Source organism: Eretmochelys imbricata, chromosome 2 (genome assembly GCF_965152235.1).
Source record: "Eretmochelys imbricata isolate rEreImb1 chromosome 2, rEreImb1.hap1, whole genome shotgun sequence".
In the NCBI taxonomy this organism is placed as follows: Eukaryota; Metazoa; Chordata; order Testudines; family Cheloniidae; genus Eretmochelys; species Eretmochelys imbricata.
Window position 1 is genome coordinate 97,173,369 of NC_135573.1, and position 13,269 is coordinate 97,186,637.

A 13,269-nucleotide genomic window follows, 5' to 3' on the forward strand; every position below is an offset into this window, starting at 1 on the left:
AGCAAGGGGCATGGAAGAAGTGGAACGGAGTGAGTGAGCCGAGCGCCAGCGAGCGGAGAGAGGGGGCCAGGCGGGCCAGGGAAGGGGTTTGACGGCCTCCTCCCCCGCAGGGCGGTGAGGGCAGGCGGGTGGCTGGCGGAGGGCAGGGCAGCCGGGAGGAGGCAGGGCTGAGATGAGCGGCTGGCAGGACTGAGCCGGAGGCGGCGGCCGAGCCGTGCGTGTGGCCGAGCCGGCCGGTCCCGTCGCTGTGGCAGCTGGTGGCGGGTGCTGCGGGCTGGCTGCCCCCTTACGCCCCTCCGAGGCCCGGGGGGAGGAGGAGGAGGAGGAAGGAGGGGGAGGAGGAAGCGGCGGCAGCAGGAGCAGGGAGGCGGCGGCGAGGGAGCCTGGTGGAGTCGGAGCCGGGCCCGCAGCGACGGCGGCTCCTTCTCGGTGAGTCCCGCTGCGCGGCCCGGCCGGGGAGCAGCCGCGGTGGTGGGGGGTCGGCCCGGCCCCGGTGCCGCCCGCGAAGCTGGGCCGCGGTGCCGGCAGCGGCCTGGAGCAGCAACGGGACGCGGCGGCCTGGGCTGGGTGAGCTCCCCTGGCAGCGGGCACCTCCGCCCCGGCCCCTGCGGGCTGCGGCCCGGGCCGCGCTCTGCCTTTGTTCGCTTCCCTCCCCGCACCAGCGGCGGCGCCAGGCCTCGCGGAGGGACCGGGGCCGCGGCGCGGCCTGCCGGGGAGCGAGCGGCGCCCGGGACAGGGCCGCAGAGATACCCCCGCCCCCAAATCCCAGAGCAGGAAGGGGGCTGGGTCTGTCCGTGACCCCCCCAAAATTCCGGGCCGGGGGGGCTGGATCTGAGTTTGACAACAACAAAAAAACCCCAACCCCACAAAGGCCGGTGCAGGAAGGGGTCTCCCTCTGCCCACCTCCCTCTCCAAATCCCAGTGCTGAGGGCAGCAGGCAGCTGGATTTTCCCCGTGTGTAGCCCCCTTCCCGCTCTCAGAAATAAGAGAGCTGGCAGAGTCGCTCTCCAACCAAGTTCCCTGCAGGCCAGGTGCCCACTGCTAGTGTTGTGGTTAACCCCTTTGGCCTCTGCCTCAGAGGCTCAGGAGAAGGTTAAAATCTAAATGTCACACTGTTATTATTGCATTGTATAAATCTGATAAATCTTCTCTCACCCAGGAGTAAGTAGGGGCAGAAATAATATGCTGCTGTGTGAGAGAGGGAGAGGAGAGATTTTGAAACAACTGGACCCACCCATGCACCCCAGCCTTCTCACCCCAAACTGTTTTTTTCTCCATCAGAAACAGTCAAACTACAGCCTAGTCTTTGCCTCTGGTTAGTTGATTACTTAAAAACAAAACAAAACACCAAAGTTGCCAAAAATCAACAAAGCTGCCAAAGTTGTTGGAGCTTTAAGCTGGGAAGCTCCTAGTTGAGCTTCTGTGATTCCATTATTTTTGGTTTTAAAATTTAAATTGGGCTTCCATGATTATGGGATGCAAGCACTGGTGCAGAGCAGATCACACTGTCTGGGTGAGGCGGACGGCAGCTGTAAACACTTCACTTGCATCTGGCAAAGTGTCACTACCAGACTTCAAGTTACTCTGCATCTTTTCCACTAACCTGCCTCAACACCTCTTTTCTAGCTGTCAAATATGTTTCCACTTATGTTGCCCCAAATCACATACATATGCCCCCTACCATGCCTCCTTGCTTCTTAGGGAGTTATACCCCAGAGGTAGTTGTACAACACTATGTGTACACCTCTTCTGGAGAGTTGAAGAGTGGTAGTACTGTTGGTTCATATTAATAAACATGTCCTTAGATTGTATAGATCATGTGGAAGCTTCATAGTGGTCATTAAATAATTTATTTTGCTTGGCTAGGGGTCTTAAATTTTTCTGGAAGATTGTTGGAGAATAAGTACAAGTAGTCATTAATTTTTTAATAGATAATTTTTAGTAAAGCAATTACACAAGAAAATATGCATTTATATTTGATAAACTGAAGGCAAATTATGAGTTAAAACAAAAGATATCTGCTTTAACTTTCATAACGCTTTTTAAAATGTTTAGTTTCTCTTACGCAATTCACTAATGAGGTTCCTTGTTTCCTATTACATATTTCATAATAAAATTGTGGAAGTATGGTCACAGTTCCATAGTCAAAATTTAGTTGTTTTCCCTTAAAGCAGGTATTCAGCCTCTTTAAGATATGCAGTACACAGCAAACACTCCCCATACAATGATTTCTGAGAATTAAACTAAGATTTATTTTAGAGTTCAAATTAAGTGAGCCCTTGAAGAAGTTTAGCACTTAGGGTATGTTTACTCTTAAAATGCTACAGTAAGACTGCTGTAGTATTTTACTGTAGACCGGTGGTTCTCAATCTGTGGCCCATGGGCTGCTTGTGGCCCAGTCAGCCCACAGCTCTAGCCCATGTGACATCCTCAGGCCATACAGGTAGTATTGGATGCGGCCCACATCACACATTGTGGGCCGCCTTTTCAGCCCGCAGTGGTAAATAGGTTGAGAAACACTGGTGTAGACGCTCACTATAGTGATGGGGAGGGGAGGGTCTCCTTTCATTGTAGTTAATCCACTTTCCCGAAAGGCTGTACCTCTGTCAATGGAAGAATTCTTCTGTTGACGTAGCTCTGTCTACACTGGGAGTTAGGACAGCACAGCTGCGTTCCTCAGGGGACGTGGATTTTTCACACCCTTGAGAGTCATAGCTATGCTGTTGTAAGTTCCCAGTGTAGCTCAACCCTTAGCAGCAAACCTTTTTTTTGTCCTGAATTATCTTAGCAGAATATGCACTCTTCAAATTTTCCATATAGTTCACTCATTTCAATTCTGTGTAAAGGCTACATTTAAATAAATTAAATTGCAAATTTACTAAGTTATTATTTCTAATTGTTATAGACAGAGCCAGACTGACAGCTGAGGTCACTCAACCAATCATCCTTCCTCTATAACTAATTTGCATGCTACAGTTGTGCTTGTGCAATGAGACAGTGGCATAAAAGAGATTGAACTCATGTTAAGAATGATCATAGATAGATTACTTGGTCCCAACTATCACTGCTCCTTTAAATTTCTGTGGTTATCCTAACTTGTGCATCAGTATTTGAAAGGCTCCTCATGGCACTGATGTGTTGATTCCACTGGGGGCAGCACTGCTGGGGAAACTGAGGTAGAAGTGCAGAGACATTCCTGATTATAGCCCCTGCCAGTTTCCTTCTCTCCCCACAGTGCTGCTTTCAGGTGTCTGAGTGGAAGGGGAGGAGTGCAGAGGAGGAGAGTGGTGGGATGGAAGTGGAGGGTGAAGACTCACCCAGTCTGTGTGTGCAGATGTCTGTTTCAGCTCCTCTGGTGGTGCTGCCTTGCTGCACTATGGTCCTGAGGCAGCAGTGCTAGAGGGAGCAGTTCAAGCACACCTCAAACCACATGGTGGGGGAGGGAATCTAAAAATCAGTTTAATATAATCCAGGACCACAAACACTAAAATGCATTGATCATAATTGTATGGCTGTGGCATGATGAGTACAGGGCAGAGTTGAGATTATTTTGGGGGTCTTAACTGTACATTTCCATACAGCAACATGTTTGGGTTTCTTTTAAGTTTAACCTGAACTTTGAATTTCCTGGGTTTATATTGTTTGTTTGAAATAATTGCGACATTCCTGTAATGATTCTTACCCTTAAATTACTGAGAGGTCATCTCAACTGATTTCCATTTTAATGTAGGCTTGGTAGGTTGTGTGTGTGTGTGTGTCCGGGAATATATAGCAAACATCAGAAGACATATTTGAGTTGTTACTCACCGAGGGCTGCAGTTTCAGTAACAAAGCTCAACAAATTTATAGTAGCATCAGGCAATAAAGATCCTTAAAAGAAAACTTGGGCATATGTCATGTAAGTAATTTCAGGTGACAAATGACATATGGTTATATTTTAGAGCGCATAGTAAAATTATGAGTAGGACAAGTTATGTCTAGTGTTTATATTGGAATATTCATTAACCATGTTTAAATAAGGCAGCTTTATGCCATTCAAAAACATATGCATCCAATTTAACTGCAGGTAGAGAGCAGGGTATTGGGGCCATTCTTATCACTGGTTTCATATTCTCTCTCACAGTAATTGGAATGTTTGAATTGAAACTTTTAACTAAGTAAATTGGACAAGTGATGGGAATTTTAAAAAAAAACACATTAGAATTTTTAACAGCTTAATTTTGATAAAAACATCCAAAATCAGTATAACCTCATTTTCCCCATAGTTTTGGATTTCTTAAAGGAAGCTTAAAATGTCAGAGACAACTTTATTTTGTTAACTGAATAAATTAGGTTATCTCACCTACTTCGTTTCCCTGGCATTTTGGTGTTTTTACAGTCACACTTTTTAAAAGTCTTTCTTCCCTGTTGCTGTGTATGAAAGACCCACAAAGAGTGAAATCTGCCTATACTCAAAGTGGTTGTCAAACAGAGAAAATAAAGAAAGGGGGGAAATAGCAAAATATTTCTCTAATACTATGTCTTAACTTTTAACAGTAGCAGACAAAATTTTCCGACTTAAGTGTTTTTGATGCTATCTCTGTATGTTTCAGTATCTTACACCCTGATCCTGCTGTTGGATCCACTTAGTCAAACCCTTATAATTCAGAGTCTAATTGAAATCAGTGGGGTCTCCCTGTGAGTATAGGGATCTACCTGTGCATATCCAAGCATGAGATCAGAGCTATAATTTTGAAAATGCATAGAACACATACTAAGTGCTGTATTTTTAGGATTTTGCTTTCTGCAAAATTGGTGGATGTCAGATTCCATGTTTAAATTCTATTAGATAAGTTTGCTAATACAATCCTATACCTGAGGGAGTATCTTACTAGATAGTCTCTAGTGCTTTGTCCAGTTGTAAGTGACTAGATTAATTCCACTATTTTATTTGAATGATTATTTCACAGTTTAATAGAGCTTACTACTAGAACCATCTTCCTGATATTTCAACTGTGAATCCTGGGTTTAATTTTGTCCCAGTACTCTTAATGCTTGCTTTTTCAGGTATCTGCTAACATTTCATTCCTACCAATTTGTTTTCTGCTCCTGTTCTTGTAATCTTTATTTATAAATCAGTCCCGTCAGTCTTTTTCTTCCCCCTTTTAGTTGCTTGTCTTGCTATACTCTCCAGTCAATATTTTTCTGATTTTGTGGTGTATAGATACACTCTGCCTTACGTGTAGATTCACCAATGCTGCAAAAAGAGGACAATCTGTGCAATAATACTAAAGGTGCAACATGATGTATCATGAGACAGCACATTATGCACAGTCTGATCTAATAATTTAATTCTGAGAACTAGGCTTAAATTCTGGAAAATAAAAAAGGGACAGATTATGCCTCTTGATCAGGTGCCTATTTGTCACTGTAGTGATACAGAGGATAGAAATGTGCTGCAAGGGGCCCTGGGGAGAATTACTTCTGTGCAGACATAACCTATGCTGGCATTCTTGCAAGCCCTGCAGTAAGGGCCATAGCACATATGGGCGATTCTGGACTGTGGGATTAGACATCAAGAGATTACTGTGAATTAGAACAGCCCCCGGTATCACTAATGTATACCCAATGCCATTTAAAGCCACCTTTTCCCCATCACCTCTCCCTGGTCTGCACATTCTGTATTGTGCCTTCAAGAGACTCAGTACAGTATGTAATCCAAAATATTACTTTATTCTGGTAACATGAAATCCTTCTTTTTCTATGGCATATGTTCTAAAGAATTTTTACAAAATTGCCTACAATCCAGTGAATTCCAGGTGCTGTATTTTTCACAATTCTGTTGTTATGGAATTGTTCATTACACTTGGATGGAAATACCTTGTTTCATGGAGGGGTGGAAATCCCTAGAGCAGCTGAGTGTTAGAAAGGCTGTGTGGCTATACACCATTCCGAAAGATTACAAGTGTATACAACTCCATGCAATTTAAACCCAGGATTCTGGCTTTTCTGGGTTGATTTAGGACTGTGTTAGCATTACTGGTGAACTTGTCTGACTATATCATATATTGCTATTCAGGCATTTGGGGTGAAATTAAAGCAGAAGCAAGGTTTACAGCCCTGAGCAATAAAAGAGAGTAGGGAGGGGAGACTTGCTTTTAAGTAACTCAATGCAATCAACGTCATTTAAAATATTACTCCACTGATAGTTGCTGCTGATCTGCTATTTGCCTGTCATTACAAATGCTGAGGTAAACATGACACAGCAATATTGTTTGCTTTTGTACATTTAATGCTCCTACATACCATTATTTTTGCTCAAAAAAAAAAAAAAAGTGACTTTAAGCAATTCTCTAGTGCTGCTTCTGCTGTGAAGAGGGACCCATTGACTGCTGCTGAACAGCCTGAGAGTGCTGTGCAGCAGCTGGTTCTATCTTTGGGAATAAAGAGAATTCCTCTGCTCTCACCAGGATAAGGGGGAGGACATAACTTCTGGAAATTTCTGGGGAGGGCATCACTCACTGCTAGCCATTTTGTGTTAGATTAGAGCATTCTTCCTGCCAGTTATGTTGTCTTTTATTAGGTGATAGAATTACACTGGTGGTGGTGGGGTGGGGTGGAAACTCAACAAAATCAACAGGCTAACAGTTGCAAACCTGACTGCCTGCAGTTAGGCTCCTAAATTCAAGTTTAAGCACCTAAATAAGAGTGATATGTTTTCATCCCCACTACAAAGCTGCTGAGCATCTGTAATTCTAGGTGACTTCAACAGGATTTGTGAGTGCTCAGCACCTCTACAAATTCCTGTTGGTTCTTAACCATTCACCACCATTTTCTGACCCTTTACCCAAGCCAACTGGGTAAAGGATGTAAGGGCAAGGATGTAGCCACATTTTATGTAAGGTCAGGTTTAGACTACAAAGTTTGGTTGGCATAGCTATGTCAATCAACAGTGTGAATAAAACCAACATCCCCCAGCTGACATAGCTATGCTGGCTAAAACCCCAATGTAGACACAACTATGCCAATAGAAGTATGCTTCTGTTGGCATAAATAATGTCATTTGGGGAGGTGGTATTACTGTACCTGTAGAAAAACTCCTGTTGGCATAAGCTGCATCTACAGCAGGAGGCTCTGCTGGTATAGCTATATGGGCAAAGCATTTGTTATGTAAAGTCTAAAAAGTTGTTCCTAAGTGGCTTTCACATTTTTATTACAGAGTGAGCCTGCAAATTAAATTAGATTTTCAGTTATTTGTTTTGTAAGGATTTTTGATCCATTTAACAGATACAATATTTAACTTTCTCTGAAGGAATATAAAAACAATCGTGAAATGTCCAAGTATCACCCAGTTTGGGATGCACAGTGAACCGATTTGTTTGCTGTAACACTGCCCTCTGAATATTGCTTCCCTAATAACTTTATACAGATTATGTATTTTGATTTAACTTCCTTTGTTTCTGTAATCTGTTAAATGTAGTGGTCAGACAGTTTTAGAAAACTTCAGGTTTATTACAGTGTTTATGTTCTTGTCACAGTGATGGTTATTTATTGTGACCTGTTATAAAGTAATTTTGGATGAGATCCACTTTGCCTTTGACGTTGCAGGTGTGAATAATAGATGTTTCAGTATGTTTTCTAAGTGTTGTTACAAAAATACAAACATTGGAAAATGACAGTGTCACTGGAAACTAATATTACTATCAAAACCATGTATGTGTGTAATCTTCTTCCTGCCCCCAACACAATACACAGTAAAAAGCTAAAGTTCCATTTTTTGTCACATGATGCTGCAAGAAGCTCATCAGTCAGAGGGCTTGCATAGGGAGTAAATGCTCACATCTTAGAGCTTGGCTACATGTACATTTTATAGCGCTCTAACTTGCTGGCTCAGGGGGTGAAAAATCACCCCCTGAGTGCAGCAAGTCAGAGCGCTTTAAAGCGCTAGTGTAAACAGGCTCCGAGCGCTGGAGCTAATCCCCTCGTGGAGGTGGATTACCAGGAGCGTTGGGAGAGCTCTCTCCCAGCGCTCGTGTGCCACCAGGCTCGCGCTTGAAAGCACTGCCGCGGGAGTGCTCCCGCAACAACACTTCGAAGTTTCCAGTGTAGCCATGCCCTTAGGGTGATTATTTGGGGGGGTAGAGTGGCAGTGGCGGTGCATAGGTATCTAGATCAACTGATGGATTTTATGGTTTAGGATGCAACCAAAGTTACTACCTTTTTTACCACTAGCTGAAGATGATCTGATTCTTTAAAATTATACATTGTTTGCTGTTCCGGCCCACAAAGCTGCTGCTAGAGATCCTCCAAACAGACTTAGTTTTGCAACTTGAACTTTTTCATTTTTCTCTAATTGAATTATTCTTAATTACTTTGAGTGATGTTCATGTTTAATGTTGTATGTGAATAATAGAAGTTTGTAGGAGTGTGTTGAGTAGATGACTTTCCACACGCTAAAGCACAGTCCTCGAGTAGGATCAAAACCCACCCTCTTTCTGGTTACTCAGACTGAAGATCCTTCTGGTAGAGCAGTCCAACTCTGAAGCCTGCTTTCTTGCTTTATTCCCACTAACTGGAGAGCCTTCCCTCCAGACTTGATATCGTTGGCAAGTGCTCTGGAGTAGGGCTGTATTTCCAAGACAGACATTAGCCAGTTCTTTCCTTGCCTGAGTGTGTTTTTTTTTTTCTGCCCTAACAAGATTTTACAATCTCTTTCAATATTAGAAATCTGTCTTCTACATACTTTACAGTTATTAAAAGTAATCTGTCAAATTAGGAGAGGTGGAATGAATGGACGACAAGATGGATGAACAAGGAAAAAGTGACATTTAGGTCAAATGGATTTGAGGTACAGCAAGAGTATGAATAGTTGTCAACAGGCACACTGGGGAATGAGGTTTTTTTTAAAAATTGTACTCCAAAAATGGAATGGGATTTGCCTATCTGAGAATATCTCTCTCTCCAGGCCATACTGCCTTAGCTGTGGTCAGTGGGAGTAGCTGAGCTCGTGTCCCTTAGATGTAAAAGCTCCTGGCAGGATATGTATCATGAGAGCCCGTTGAGTTCGGAACTCAGTTTCCCTTTTGTTGCAAAATAGCTTGAATCTGTTGACCTTTAGGGCTCCCTAGAAGGCCTCCCACTTCTTCCTGGTTTTTGTGGGAGAGCTTAAATCTCATGAGTGGGAGTACTTGTAATTGTGCTAATCTAATAAAGGCCTTAAAATACTTTTATTCTTTTCTTATTTCTGGAACATTGTTGGTTGAGGGATGACTGCAGGAGTTTTCTTTATTTTATATTTGTATATTTTAAACATAAGAATATAACATAAGAACAGCCATACTGGGTCAGACCAAAGGTCCATATAGCCCAGCGTCCTGTCTTCCAACAGTGGCCAATGCCAGGTGCCCCAGAGGGAATGAACAGAACAGGTAATCATCAAGTGATCCATGCCCTGTCACCCATTCCCAGCTTCTGGCAAACAGACGCTAGGGTCACCAGCCCTGCCCATCCTGGCTAATAGCCATTGATTGACCTATCCTCCATGAATTTATCTAGTTATTTTTTGAACCCTGTTATAGTCTTGGCCTTCAGAACATCCTCTGGCAAGGAGTTCCACAGGTTGACTGTGTGTTGTGTAAAAAAATACTTCCTTTTGTTTTAAACCTGCTGCCTATTAATTTAATTTGGTGGCCCCTAGTTCTTGTGTTATGAGAAGGAGTAAATAACACTTCCTTATTTACTTTCTCCACGGCAGTCATGATTTTATAGACCTCTATCATATCCCCCTTTAGTCGTCTCTTTTCCAAGCTGAAAAGTCCCAGTCTTATTCATCTCTCCTCATATGGAAGCCGTTCCATACCCATAATCATTTTTATTGTCCTTTTCTGAACCTTTTCTGATTCCAATATATCTTTTTTGAGACGGGGCGACCACATCTGCACACAGTATTGAAGATGTGGGCGTACCAGGGATTTGTATAGAGGCAATATGATATTTTCTGTCTTATTATCTATCCCTTTCTTAATGATTCCCAACATTCTGTTCGCTTTTTTGACTGCTGCTGCAGTGTGTGGATCTTTTCAGAGAACTATCCACGATGACTCCAAGATCTCTTTCTTGAGTAGTAACAGCTAATTTAGACCCCATCATTTTATATGTATAGTTGGGGTTATGTTTTCCAATGTGCATTACTTTGCATTTATCAACTTTGAATTTCATCTGCCATTTTGACAGGTTTCAGAGTAGCAGCCGTGTTAGTCTGTATCCGCAAAAAGAAAAGGAGTACTTGTGGCACCTTAGAGACTAACAAATTTATTTGAGCATAAGCTTTCGTGAGCTACAGATCGCTTCATCAGAGCATCCGATGAAGTATTCCTTTTCTATCTGCCATTTTGTTGCCCAGTCACCCAGTTCTGAGAGATCCTTTTGTAGCTCTTCGTAGTCTGCCTGGGACTAAGTATCTTGAGTAGTTTTGTATCGTCTCCAAATTTTGCCACCTCACTGTTTACCCCTTTTTTCAGATCATTTATGAATATATTAAATAGCACTGGGCCCAGTACAGACCCCTGGGGGACATCACTATTTGCCTCTCTCCATTCTGAAAACTGACTATTTATTCATACGCTATCTTTTAACCAGTTACCAATCCATGAGAGAATCTTCCCTCTTATCCCATGACTGCTTACTTTGCTTAAGAGCCTTTGGTGAGGGACCTTGTCAAAGGCTTTCTGAAAATATAAATACACTATATCTATTGGATCCCCCTTGTCCACATGCTTGTTGACCCCCTCAAAGAATTCTAGTAGATTGGTGAGGCATGATTTCCCTTTACTAAAATATTATCAGGGGTTCTCAGATCCATATAGTTTTTACTGGTTATATATAAATAAAAATATGTAGTGGGTAAGGCTGTAACTCCACCAGGAAAAAGCACTTGACCACATTTTGAAGTTTACCACCCTCAATTGTATTACAGTCTTAGACCCTGATCTTGCTAAGACTTATGTACATGCTTAACTTTAAGCATTTGAGTGGCTTTAAGACTATTCATGTGCTTAAAGTTAAGCACACAGATTTATTCAAGATTGAGCCCGTAGGACTATTGCATGCAAAAAAAAATGTGTTAATGCAATGTAAAGATGGCATAGTTAAAATCACTGAGGCCCTTATGCTATATTCATGAATTTTAACTGTAGCCCTTACTGTTGTATAGCTAAACTCCTGATCTTGCAGTCTGATTGTTTGGGCAGACCCCTGTAAGGATCTGTCTTCACAGAGTCCTATGGATGTTAATAAGACTTTCCACACAGGCACAATGGTTTTCCTACATGGATCATTCATATAGCTGTGTTGCACAACTTGGTTATTTTATTATATACATTTAATGAGACAGTTATATTAAATTAGATGCTTAACAAGGAAAACAAGGAATAGAAATATATGGGGCATTGAAACCTTTAGATATGTTTCCTTATTTTTTGTGATATTTTTAATGGTTATGGTGTTTTTTAACACAGTTTTCATAGTATCATAGAAATGTAGGGCTGAAAGGGTCCTCGAGAAATCATCAAGTCCAGAACCCTTTGCCAAGGCAGAACCAAGTAAACTTAAACCATCCCTGACTGTTGTTTGTCCAGCTGGTTTGTAAAAACCTTCAGAGATGGGGATTTCAGAACCTCTCTTGGAAGCCTACTCCAGAGCTTAAGTATAAGGATAGTTAGGAAGTTTTCCCCAGTATTTTACCTAAATATCCGCTGCTGCAGATTAGTCCCATTACTTCTTGTCTTACCTTCAGCTGCTTACAAATTTATTGTTTAACAATTTCCAGATATCAAAGTACCATGGATTTATATAATGGCATTATGATATTTACTGTCTTATCTATCCCTTTTGCAGTAGTTCCTAACATTGTTAGTTTTTTTGACTGCTCCTGCAAATTGAGTGGATGTTTTCAGAGAACTATTCACAATAATTCCAAGATCTCTTTCTTGAGTGGCAACAGCTAATTTAGACCCCATTTTATATGTATAGTTGGGATTATGTTTTCCAATATGCGTTACTTTGAATTTATCAACGTAGAATTTCATCCTCCATTTCGTTGCCCATTCACCTAGTTTTGTAAGATCCTTTGTAACTCCTCCCATTCTGTTTTGGACTTAACTATCTTGAGTAATTTTGTGTCATCCTCAGACTTTGCCACCTCACTATTTACTCCTTTTTCCAGATCATTTATGAATACGTTGAACAGCTCTGGTCCCAGTACAGATTCCTGGGGGACACTGCTATTTACCTGTCTCCATTCTGAAAACTGACCATTTATGCCTACCCTTTGTTTCCTGTCTTTTAACCAGTTACTGATTAAGTTGGGGACTTCCTAATGTATTTAAAGAATCTCTTCTTCTTGCCTTTTATGTCCTTTGGTAGGTTTGTTTAATTTTGTGCACTATGTCGACAGGAGACACTTTCCCGTCGACTCCCCTTGTGCTTCTCATTCAGGTGGAGTACAGGAGTCAACGGGAGAGTGATCTGCGGTTGATTTAGTGTGTCTTTACTAGACCTGCTAAATCGACCACCAATGCATCGATCACCGTGAGTCGATCCCCCAGTAAGTGTAGACAAGCCCTTAGTGTTTCTACTCTTTTGGTGTTTTCAATTAACCTAGAGACAGTGGGTAACACCTCGTTTCACGTAGTAAAACAATGGTCTGAATCCTTAAGTAGGTGTGGTTCTCTATCCAAGTTTATAACTTTTCTTAACCTTTGCCTTACTTTAAGATGACAAATATTTTTAGATAATGGTAGGCAACAGGTTTTCTTGCCATCCTTTTGGTCACTTTGTGGAAAAATTCCTAGATTGGATCTCCTTTTTATTTCTCTCTACAAATCTGAGGAATGTTTCTTATCAGCTTCTACTTCTTCTGTGTTTAAAATTCCTGTTTTGCGTGTGAGTGTTATACAGATGGGTATGAAAGATCTTTTACTTTTCTTTTTTATCAAGGCAACATGCTTGTTGTCCTCATAAAGGCACAAGCAAATCCACGTAATTTTCATTTACTTATTGAAGGATTTAACTAAATATTGAAGTATGGCTGCATCTTATTTTAAGTTGGGAAGAGAGACTAGTGTCTTATAATGAAAAACAAACTTTGTTTTAGTGTTTCTCCTTTTTGTCTCCTGTTTCTAAAAGTAGAAGCATTTAACTGAAGGAGGAGTTGTAGAAGTGCTGAGAACTGTAGTTTCTTCATTTCATCTTCATCAGATGGAATCTATCAGCTATTTCCCGACACTAGAC

The 13,269-nt window shown here is 41.8% G+C and overlaps 1 protein-coding gene across 2 annotated transcripts in view; it reads left to right on the top strand.

The window, feature by feature from the left end:
• The first annotated feature begins 205 nt into the window (after nucleotides 1-205).
• The window catches only part of SOCS6 (suppressor of cytokine signaling 6), a 33,310-nt gene continuing 20,246 nt past the window's right edge, over nucleotides 206-13,269 (top strand). For both annotated transcript variants that reach the window (XM_077810491.1, XM_077810492.1), the window contains exon 1: nucleotides 206-429. The gene's annotated coding sequence lies outside the window, so the exon portion shown is untranslated. The remainder of the gene's footprint in view (nucleotides 430-13,269) is intronic.